This window comes from Megachile rotundata, chromosome 4 (genome assembly GCF_050947335.1).
Source record: "Megachile rotundata isolate GNS110a chromosome 4, iyMegRotu1, whole genome shotgun sequence".
In the NCBI taxonomy this organism is placed as follows: Eukaryota; Metazoa; Arthropoda; class Insecta; order Hymenoptera; family Megachilidae; genus Megachile; species Megachile rotundata.
The window spans coordinates 7,837,343-7,849,632 of record NC_134986.1 but is presented as its reverse complement, the minus strand read 5'-3'; the positions used below and the strand labels follow the sequence as shown (position 1 = coordinate 7,849,632).

General features: G+C 35.7%; 1 protein-coding gene across 8 annotated transcripts in view; it reads right to left on the bottom strand.

Moving 5' to 3' along the window:
• The window catches only part of DIP-lambda (Dpr-interacting protein lambda), a 126,163-nt gene that overhangs the window by 80,408 nt on the left and 33,465 nt on the right, over positions 1-12,290 (bottom strand). For 2 of the 8 annotated variants that reach the window (XM_076531444.1, XM_076531443.1), the window contains one exon: positions 11,866-11,980. The exons of the other annotated variants lie outside the window; for them this stretch is intronic. The gene's annotated coding sequence lies outside the window, so the exon portion shown is untranslated. The remainder of the gene's footprint in view (positions 1-11,865; positions 11,981-12,290) is intronic. 8 annotated transcript variants of the gene reach the window in all.

Here is a 12,290-nt window from a genome sequence, read left to right as displayed (position 1 = left end):
TAATGTCTGCGAAACAAGTTTTTTACAGAAGCACAGTAATTTTGCGATAGCAACATGTCTGGTCTACTAACAAGAGAGGTAGTTGTTTTGAGAAATCAGAGTGGACTGACGCACTTTAGAGAGTGCATAAAAATAAAATAGTTAATGTAACGTTTGTGGAGTAAATTGTTCGAAGGTCTCAATAGTAGAATGTGTTGGGTCAGTTAACGAGAGAGGTAATTGTTCTAGAAACTTGACAATGATTAATACATTTCAAAGATCGTACAAAAATATGATACATAAAATAATGTCTGCGAAACAAGTTTTTTACAGAAGCACAGTAATTTTGCGATAGCAATATGTCTGGTCTACTAACAAGAGAGGTAGTTGTTTTGAGAAATCAGAGTGGACTGACGCACTTTAGAGAGTGCATAAAAATAAAATAGTTAATGTAACGTTTGTGGAGTAAATTGTTCGAAGGTCTCAATAGTAGAATGTGTTGGGTCAGTTAACGAGAGAGGTAGTTGTTCTAGAAACTTGACAATGATTAATACATTTCAAAGATCATACAAAAATATGATATATCAAATAGTGTCTGCGAAACAAGTTTCTTACAGAAGCACAGTAATTTTGCGATAATATCACATGTCTGGTCAATTAACGAGAGAGGTGGTTGCTCCTAAAAATCCTAATAAATTGACACACTTTAGAGAACGTATAAAAGTAAAATATGAAATGTAACGTTTACGGAGAAAATTGTTCAAAGAAACGTCTCAATAGAACGCGTTATGTCAGTTAACGAGAGAGATAGTTGTTCTGGAAAATCGGAGTGAATTAATGCACTTGAGAGAACGTAAAAAATATACAATGCGATATTCGTACAATAAATTGCTCGAACAAATACATTTGTGTCTCGATAACAGAAGACGGTCTGCTAACAAGGGACGTAATTGTTCTGCAAAATCGTAACGAATTTCCATACTTCAAAGGAGGTACAAAAATAGGACATATAAAGCAAATTATTTGGAGAAGTTGAATAGTGTCGCGGTAGACTGCGTCCTGTCTGCTAACGTCAGAGGTAGGTGTTTTGAGAAACTGTAACGGACTGCTCTTAAACGGATTGCGCTTGATGAAGCGTACAAAAATTTAAAGTATAATGCAATGTTCGTGAAACAAATTGCTCGAATAAACACAGTTATATCGCAATAATACGAAATCTGTTAACAAGAGAATTGTTCTACGAAATCGAATTCCTGTACATCAAAGGAGGTACAAAAATAACGTACAAAGCGTTTGCGCAGCAAATTATTTGGAGAAATTGAATACTGCGGCTCCTGCGAGCGACAGCGTTTTGGAAAATTCTGACAGATTTCTGTTTTTGAAGCGTACAAAAATAGATTGTAACTCGATGCAAATTGAAACATAATTCAATAAACCTGTCACAGGTTCTGTTTTGGCAGAGCAAAGATTAAAAATTTTATTTTTGAAAGGAACTTTCAGGAATGCTCCACTTCACACGCTGAATTAACGGCGAGTGAATATTGCAGTTTAAAAAATGGATGCTGATTTTACTAACTAACTCCCAAAATCTGTGACGTCTTCCTGAGGGACCTGGAACCGATACTCTCCAGGCCCGCGTTACCCTTCGACCTTTGGGTCCGCAAGGTTTATGACATGGCCTGCACCGTTGAAGCCAAAGACTCGACTAATGATGTATCAATAAATGAATTTACTAAAAACTAAATTGTCACGTACCATCCTAGTGCTGGTACACAGATGGTACGGATATTAAATTGAAGGTCTTCAAAAACGATTACTTTCTTTCGCCACGTCGTAAACCTTTTCCTAAAATTTTTATGTGTAGTGTGATTTATATGTTATTTGTTACGCCGTAACAGGTTCTATAAATTCTGAATCGCAAAGAACGAAATAAAATCTGTAAAAGATTTACGAAATTAGCTCAAGAGATAATCGATAACACGTCTACTAACTAGGAAGGTCGATGCGAAAACGCACTTCAGAAGATACACAAAAGTATATAAAGATTCGTGAATTACGAAGAAGTACAATAATGCCCGCTTGAAAGTTTTCGTCTGCTAACGAAAGAGGTGTTTCAGAAAGTGCTGGCATTTCCTTATGAGAAGCAATAAACTTGCTAACGAGTGAAATAAAAGAACATTGCCGATCAGCGCGTCGTACGTCATACAGTTGTAGAAAATGGTAGCGAGTTATATCGAGCTTTTTTCCATTGTTGCTGATTTTAGCGTGTGGGATGGTTTCGATGAAAAAATGTCGCGAATACGCGTACGGTTGTCACTTGGCCAGCTGTCTTGTATCATTTCCACGGCAGTTTTCCGCGGATATATCGAGCGCCTGAAGGATTTCGATTCTAAAAGCATTTCTCGCGTGAAGAGGTTTCTCGCGATCTTCTTCGCGCTGGCCCGATTCTCTGTTTAATACTGGCGTTGTATCGCGACGCAAATGCCACGCAAACTGAAGAGTAAATGCATCGGCAAGATTCGTCGATACGCCGTATAGTTGTCGCGTCGAGCCGTTTCGATGATTTTAATGCACCGCCGATTATCGTCTCTCGGAAATCCACGGTTGTCTTGCATATCTAGCGATTTCGAAAACAGCCTCTTTCTTTCCTTCTACTCCATTAAACGCAGCGCGCAGCCGTTGTTACGATTTTCCACTCGGCGGTCACGCGAAATTCAACGACGCGACATGGACAGCAGAGCTTTTATCGAAAACTAATTAAGTACATTTTGTCAGCCGCGTCAACCGCCGTATCAACTTGGACCGTTACTTTTCTTTCTCTCTTTTCATCGACGCTCGCCGTTCGTCGATATCCGCCCTGCATAATTTTCTACGTAGCCATTTTATAGCGTTCAGGGAAATTAGAATTTCTCCGGAATAATCGGACTATATTTTTCTGTGGAGCTCTATTTTAATTTCTTTATACATGAAAGTCCTCATACGTCGACTGTCCTGATTTCAAACAATATTTTTGCAAATATCTCGTTATCTAGCAATTATATGATAAAAATAGTTCTTATATAATTTGTACTTTAGGAAATTCTCTACAAAAAAGGTCTTATGAGCTTTTTAGTAGGAACAGTCTTTTTCATGTACAATAGGCATGATTCATAGAGCTTTCTATAAATTATTTTACACGTCCTCCACATTTTCGTGAATATCTCATTATCTGTCAAGTTTACAACAAAAGTAGTTGTAATGAAATTTGTAGCTTAGGAAATTCTCTAGACAAAAGGTCTTATGAGCTTTTTAGTAGGAATAGTCCTTTTCATGTACAATAGGTATGGTTCATAGAGACTAGCTTTCTATAAATTATTTTACACGTCCTCCACATTTTCGTGAATATCTCATTATCTGTCAAGTTTACAACAAAAGTAGTTGTAATGAAATTTGTAGCTTAGGAAATTCTCTAGACAAAATGTCTTATAAACTTTTTAATAGGAACAATGATTTTTATGTATAATGAGGTAAGTTCATAGAGACTTACTTTCTAAATTATTTCACACATCATCCACATTTCCGTGAATATTTCGTTATCTATTAAGTTTACGACAAAAATAGTTATAATAAAATTTGTAGCTTAAAAAATTCTCTACAAAAAAGGTTCTATAAGTTTTCTTGTAGGAACAATAATTTGCATGTATGATTAGCTAAGGTTCATACAACCCAGCTTATTAAGAATTATTTCACATGTCGTCCTTATAACATTTTCGCAAATATCTAGTTACCTATCAACTCTACGACAAAAGTAGTTATTATGAAATTTGAAGATTAGAAGATTCTCTACAAAGAAGGTTCTATAAGTTTTCTTGTAGGAACAATAATATGCATGTATGATTAGCTAAGGTTCATACAACCCAGCTTACTAAGAATTATTTCACATGTCGTCCTTATAACATTTTCGCGAATATCTAGTTACCTATCAACTCTACGACAAAAGTAGTTATTATGAAATTTGAAGATTAGAAGATTCTCTATAAAAAAGGTCTAATTAACTTTTTTGTAGGAACAACTATTTCCATGTCCAATGAACTAGTTTCCATACAAACGAGCTAACTGAGAATTATTACGCACATTAATCTTTAGCAATATTTTCGCAAATATCTCGTTATCTATCAACTGTACAACAAAACTAGTTAATATAAAATTTGTAGCGTAGAAAATTCTCTACAAAAAACGTCTCATAAGTTTTTTCATAGGAATAACCATTCTCGCGTACAACGAACGTTTATACCTACAAGCTACCTCGAGAATTGGTCATATTTCATCCAGTTTCTCTAGAGCATATTTGAAACCTCGAGTGTACCATCACGATAAACAAAATAAAACTTGGTAAATGCAACCTTGTTTTCACCAGTCCGTTGATTTTTCATTTTATAGACCGTACGTGTTTACGAATATCTATCTTGGAGGGGTGACCAACGACAACGATAAATCACGCCATCTTCTTCTTAGCTGCTTCATGCGTTTACTTTAGAGCGGAAATAATAGCCAGGAGCAGAAGAGTAAATACAAACGGGTAGAAAACCGTAAGTTTCAGACTGCGTGACTGGCTGAACCGTTCTCCACGATTCCGGAAAGGAACGTAGTCGGTGCTGTTCTTCCTGTCGTTTATTGAAATGCTCCGCATGCTCTCACGCGGCATCCTTCGGCTACCTTTACGCTCTGCACCCCGCCAACAACCAGTGTCCGAAGAGAAGACAGGGATGAAAACTAAGTCGAGAAGCAGAATGGAATGGAATGGAATGGAATGGGATGGGATGGGATGGGATGGGATGAGATGGGATGGGTTGCGATGGAATGGGATGGAATGGAATGGAACGGAAGTTGGGCTCGGGAACGGTACCGTTTGGAACAGATGTAAAGTTGACCGATTTCGTGTTCTCTGATCAACCAAGTTGCGTAACGTGGTCGAAATAAAAACTCGTTTTCCAGTTACCAGATGCGGATATAGACGTATAACCTTGCTACGCTTTTCACTTCATTCCATACATTTATAGCGGAAAACTGGAGTTGCTAATATTTTTTTCTCCTTAATTTAATAATGTTATAAGCAACTGGGACAATCATTTTTAAAATGTCTATACAGTAAGTAACAATTAGGTGGTTATTATTTTTGGTTAAAAACTTAAGTTGTTATATAGGTGCTGTTTAATAATTATTTTAATAATGCATATTCAGAAACTGAATTTAATCAAGGCACTTTTTGACTTCATACACTTTTCTTGAAGTCTGACTTCTGTCACATTATTTGCTTCGCCGATTATTTATCTATTTCTCTACTTTATCTCTAGTTTTCAATCAAGTGTGCATTATATGTTGGTACATTCAAAGTAACATTTTAACGTTTAAATTTATGTACATTATATGTATATGTACTTGAGAGTAAAATTTGAGGTATCGAGTGTGTTTTCTGCAAATGGACACTTCTAAGAAACTGAAAGTTCTGCAGTGTCCATTTACGAAGAACACTCGCGAGAATTTCTAGCATACATTTTAATCTGAAGTACACAGATAGATAAGTAAATATCGGGTAAAATAATCCGGTAGAATCTCGTGATTCCGAACGCCGCGATCGTGTTCGATCGCTTTAAATTTATCAAAGTCGTCGAATACATATCTCGTCGGGAGTTTTGTATTCTTATCACGAGTTCCAGGACAGGATTCGAGAAAATCGAACGGAATAAAGTCCAAGGCAAATGTAAAGTTCAGCGATTCCATATAACGGATAGAATCGCGGAATAAGAACAAAATCGATCTTCGTACGGTACGCTAGCATACATCCGGCGACAAATTGTACATATTGAAACGAATTCCGTAGCTTCCCATTCGATACCTTTCCTTCCCTCTGGCCCCTTAACCCCACCCCAACCTCCCCACAATATCAGGATAAATCTAAAAATCTATATCTATTAGATACTGCAAGATTCTTGTGTGTTCAAGATCTTGGCATATTTAATGCCACGTATTGTTTGAAGAAATTATTTTTGAACGTATACGTTCAATGGGTGTCAGGATAGTACATGATAATTTTATACGGTAATGTATGAATATACGACAAATGTCGTTTGATATAATTACGTTAGGTGGAAGCACGTTAGGTAGGGTCAACCTCTTGGGCACGACGGTCCACTATAGTGGCTTTCGCGAATGTCGTAGATTACATAACGCCACTATAGTGGCTCACTCAACTGGCTCGCTCGCTCACCGTTTCAATTGAACGATCGTTTTCATATGTTTTGATTTGCGCTTCTTTGCCCTCACCACGTTTTATAAGAGTATTAACAAATCCCACAAAAGTACATCACATGTAAATAAAAGGTAACGACAAGTTTAGGCATCGTGGGAGCACCTCTTTGCACTAATACACGATATTGTAACATTTGGAAATTACATATTTTGTGAATTTTCGAAAAAAGTAAATTATCAAAGTTAAAATATATCATATCTTTGGGAAAAAATTTAATTATCAAAAACTTCATTTCAATTATTCGCTAAGAGAATAGTATTGTCACACATGGTAGTGCTGTTTACGTAATTCGAACTCTGTTATAAACGCCGCAAACAGAAGAAGCTATGTACTTTTGTTTTAACAAAAAACTAGTATTAATTTTAATCTTATAAATTTTGTATTAAATTTAAACTTGTTTTAACTAGTAATTTCTAATCATTCTTTCTAAAATATTAACCTATCTTAATTTATAGTACAGTAATTTTATGTGAAATTCTAATTTTATTGTACACATTCCAATTTTCTTTGTCACAATTTTTAAAAAGGCGTTCTCAGTAATAATTAACTAGACGGATGCAAGATCCCTTGTATCGTATTCTTGGTATTCTCGATGTTCAACCGAAGAAAGCATTTCGCGCGCAACCGCGCCATTTTAGAAGACGCCCGTGACAGGAGAAAAACGTTACTAATCTTTTTATCGCGACTGGAGCGTCGCGAAACGAGAGTAATAAATTAAAAGCCAGTCGAACGATTCTCATAGTCTCGATTTATAATTTTAATAACGTTCAGTGGTACCGTTTCTGATAAAGTTCGTAGTATTTCTTTCGCAATTCCTCCATTTTGTGATGTACGACTCGTTCTTCATGATCGAAGAAGAATTACGAAATCGTAGTTGAATGACGAAACACGAAAATCAGTAAAAAGACTGTCTTTTATATTATTATATTAACACATATGCATACTAGATATATTACATAAGTGTGATTATAGATATAATCACAAGTATAATAGTTATTAAATGTATAATATGCATAATAGACATAATAGGTATAATACATAAGTATTATTATAGTATATGTTATTATAATCATGTACAGGTGTAATAATGGATATAATAAATATAATTCATAAGTATAATTACTGTAGGCGATAATATAACCCTGCACAAGTGTAGTAATAGATGTAAAAAATGTCATTATAAATAAAAGTTACAATCTGAACCTAACAATCTTCATCGCCTTCAGGTCCACACATGATCTTGACCTTACTATAACCTTACTTAATCCATAATTAATTAAACCTTTATATCTGGATACATTAAAACTCGAGTTGTGTGCAATAAGAAAATAACAAAATTACTTATCACTGTTCAAGATTTTTCAACCCAACACGTCAAAGCGTTATAAGATTAAATCGCAGTAATAGTTTTGATTTCACGATTTGACGGCACGATGGAAAATAATACACCATCTACGACAGTCGAGCAAAGTGCGATACGAACGAAACGGGACGCTGCTGTTTTTGAAGTCTTTGTCTATCCGTTTCTGTTTTGTATATTCCCCTTTTGGGACACGCCGCTTTGCACTACGGTAGAGGTTGACTTCCTTTTTCCCGAGCAAATTTTTCCAGTCGTACCCTTTCAATAGGGGCTGCGATTTTCTCGAACAAAGTTTTCCACTCGTATCCTCTCAATAGCAATTGACGCATCGTAAATTCACCTGGCGACGATGGAGAATCGTGGCACGATTTCACGAACGTGTCTCATTGTTTAACATTAGACATATTGCTTACACCTTCTTACTATTGTCTGAATCATGTTCTTTCAGTTAATTATCTTTATTTCCCTAGCTTTATTAGTCCTTATACTGTTTGTTTTAAAAACATATTTTATTTTAAGGAAAGTGATGTTGTGGGCGCGTATGAATGTTTCAATATGAAGACTTACGTATAATTATTATAATTGCTTCTTCTGTGTTTTCAACGTATATAAAAAAATTGTATTTGGTATAATTCAACGAACACGATGAATTTATTGATCACCTATGGGTCACATATGTGACTATTACTATTGTTTTTGTTCTTTATAAATTCTTTTAAAATTCACTTATAAAAGAACATAATATAAACTTTAAAAAGGGTCAACTTGCAATAAAGTACATTTAATAATTAACGTCGTGAAATCTTCATCTTTCACTTACTTTATACAATACTTCTCTCATTTGCTGTATCATATATTTCTAACCTGAATTAGTACTAAAATTTTCTAAGCTAAAGTCCCCCATCGTTTCTCCTATTTACCAAAGTCCAAACTCGTGATTCAACAAGAAACTATGAAACAAGAATCATACTCGAACAACAAAGATCATATCAGTATCCATAAACGTGGAATTAGCACTTGGAGAATAGATCGAACGATTAAAACCATCGGCCTTAAACACCGCGGTATATCGTGGGTTGTTTTGGTTTTAATTATAAACACCGAAGCGGCAATAAATTAGTCGAATAATACGAGTTGAACGCTATTATACGCTCTTCCGGTAGCTGGCATAAATTGGACTCAAGCAAATTATTTGATCGACGATGACTTTCTCCGGCAGCGGCCGCCTTTGATTTACTTTCGCAGTTTGCAGTAGCTGGCCGTAAATCAACGGCCAAGCCGTTGCGCGTAATTTACGTTGACATTTAACGCGGCGATAATAGGCAAAGTAATCGGTGATTTTTTACGCGTACGCAACGTTCTGTACGTAACAGAGATTTTAAAGGGAACGAACGCACAGGATAGCGATGCAGCATGACGCGAACGGCACGGAGGTGGAAGTGGTTCACAGGGTGGCCAACAAAAAAAGCGTACGTGACATCTGCCGTCCATCGGGGCGAAGCTTTTTTGTAATAAAGCGATGAAATCCCAGAGAAACCGTCATCGCGGATTAAGCGGCTGCCGATATTAAAGCGCAATCTGAAATTCGACGGCAGTGTTGGCCAGAAAACGGGGATGAGAGGCCGGCTGACGAACGAGGAAGAGAAAAACAGAGGATGAGAAAGAAAAGGGGAGGGAAAAAAAAGGGGTGAAACGAGTGCATCGATGCATCGGCTATTATTTACGCGACAAATGCTCGTTTAATGGCTCTCGTTGCGTGGATGTATTTGGATACGTACGTTCGATCATCGCGGTATCGTTTTGCCAGAACGATTGCTTCGGCGTTTACGACTGGTCAAAATTACCCGCCATCTTTGGGTTGTTGACTATTCTTACTTGCACTTGTACTTATCAATCTTTAGCTACTTATACTTATCAACGTTTAGGAGCTTATACTTATCAAACTTTAGCTGCTTATACTTATCAACCCCTAGCTAATTATTAACCACATTATCTCTGTTCAAATTCATGAACAGGTAGTCTGGATAGATATCTTAATATTTATGTATGTGACTCTGTTTTTAGGTAATCTGGTATAATCAGATCCATGTGCTGCACCTCTGATCCTATTTTCCAGATAACTTATACATCTGATACACTCCCTAATCTCAACTTTAGAATTCTGGACCCAGGAGTAACTATACTCCCATGATTACAGTTAAAACCACTGTATGAAACTGGGATTTTCTGAAGGCCCAATAATAAGTCCCTGGTCATTGAATTAGGACCACTATGAATTTTTAACATTTATCAAAATTTGGATTTGTAGAACTTAGGGAATTTTGCAATTTTGAGAATTTAAAAATAACAGAAGTTAGAAATGTGAAAATTGTGGGAATTCTAGGATTTGGGAATTAGGTGATTTAGGAATTTGAGAATTTGGGGATTTAGAAATTTGCAAACTTGGGAATTTCAGATTTGAGGAATTTTGAGATTTAGGAGTTCATTTAGAAATTTAAGAATTTTAGTATCTGGGAATTTGGGAATTTAAGGATTCGAAGGTTGGAAAATTTGAAGATTTCAATATTTACAAATACAGAAGTTCTAGTATTTAAAAATGTGAAAATTTGGAAATTTAACACTAGATTGCCTAAGGCAGTCATTTTGACTGCTTTTCAATTTCAATTAGAAAATCAATTGTGTATAGAATGACACAGCTTCTTAGAATTTTGTGACTTTTTGCACAACATATAAATGCGTTTATTAATAATTGTAGTTACCTTCCCCCTCCTTCATTTCCGGTATATATATATATGTGTTATACCTATATTGCCCCAAAGCAGTCAAAATGAATCAAAGTTTCAGTATTTCTAGTGTTAAGGATTCATATAGAAATTTGGATAGCTGGGAATTTCGCAATTTTGGAATATGTGATCTTAGGAAATTAAAAACTTGAAAGTTTGAAAATTTGAAGTTTTAAAGATTTGAGGACCTAGGAGTTTGAGAATTAAAAAATTTAGAAATTGTACATCAGAGGATTTATGGAAGGACATTTTTTTAATTTGAAGATTAAAGAATTTGAACGCTCAGACACTGAGTTTAACCTTGACAAGATCAAATCTACTTAATCAAACATCTCTTTCATGCCTCTTATACTTCATCACTATAATTATCAATTTTATTAGTTAAACAATTATTCTATCCTCTGCACAGACAACTCACGATATTCATTCTCGTTAAATATACTCTTCATTAATCCTTTGCGGTTGTATTAAATTTCATCATGAGTGTCGCACTAGTCGGAATTAATTTCTCTTGAAAGAGCAGTGATACATATAGGATCATGAAGGATAAAGATTTATTAATTCTTCTGTGAATTTACCATCAATATAATCGATAAAATTGCTCGCTTTTTGGATTATCGTCGTTACATTTGCATTTCTCGAAACATTTTCATTCAAATGTAACATCCAAAATATTTGGAGAAATCTTTTCTTTCGAAATATATTTCTACAAAAATGGTATGTTTCCAACATGTTCCTTAGTCCAATAATATTTCATATTAGGATCTGGTATAGTACCCATGTTAAAGAATACACCCAAAAAAGCTGTTAACTCTTCTTTCGTCACATCGATCCCGTTATTCCATGTTGATCTATCAGTTAATCTCTGCTGTTCTATTTTATTTTTGGCATATTTATTTGTTTCTAGTACAATTGTTTCAAGTAGTGTATCCGTGAAAAAGAGTCTGAAAAAGTCGATAGGTTCGGTGCAATGAACAGGTAAATTAGGTCCAACAATTTCAGATCTCGTCGAAAAATTGCTTTTTGATCGTGGTTGAATAAAGTATAAAATTAGTATGACTCCCTGCTATGGTGTCTGCGAGCAGACATACAGCAAAGTTAGTATTGCTAATAATATTCTGAAAATAATCTCCCAAAAAAATTATTCAAAACAACACCGCTTTCTCTCAGATACTCTTCGTGCTACGAAAATCATTTAACTCATCATCGTCATAAAATATTCCCGTTGAAAAGGATCGAATCGTCCGATAACATCGCGTATAATCGCATCGTAAAATTTATTCCGCCCAAAACATTAAAGTCACGAGTTTAGCGATAAATCGAATAAGGAATAAAAAGGAACGTAGTAATGGCGGCGAAGTAGATGTAGGGAGGAGAGGTCGGGTCTAAAATGGAATAAAGCGAAGCGTACCGTACCCGGCATTATATCATGCGATTATCAACAGGTCTCTTACGTTTAAGCATTCATTGCCAATCATCCAGCGGTAAGCATCCGTAGAAGAAAGCACCTCTTTTCCTCTCCTCTTTCGTATCGTCCTCCTTCCACTTTCATCCGAGATTTTCTTGCTCCTGAAAGTACCGACCAATTGGAACAAAGGAGAAACACCGTCAAAGCTTTTCTTAACGCTACTGTGGCGCCACGATCGAATTAGGTTAGCTTAGATAACGAGTTTGACCATAAGAAAACAGCGAATACTGCCAAATGTTTTATTTGTTCGTGATTTTATCAGACTTATGCACACTGATTGCTTTCTTTCTTGCAACGTTACTGAGTTCGTTTGATCGATGCATTGAGCTGAATTAAATTGTAGGATCTGCTTTTTGAACAATGTTGATTCAAGGTGGATTAGGCAATTATCTAGGTGGATAATTTGTAGAC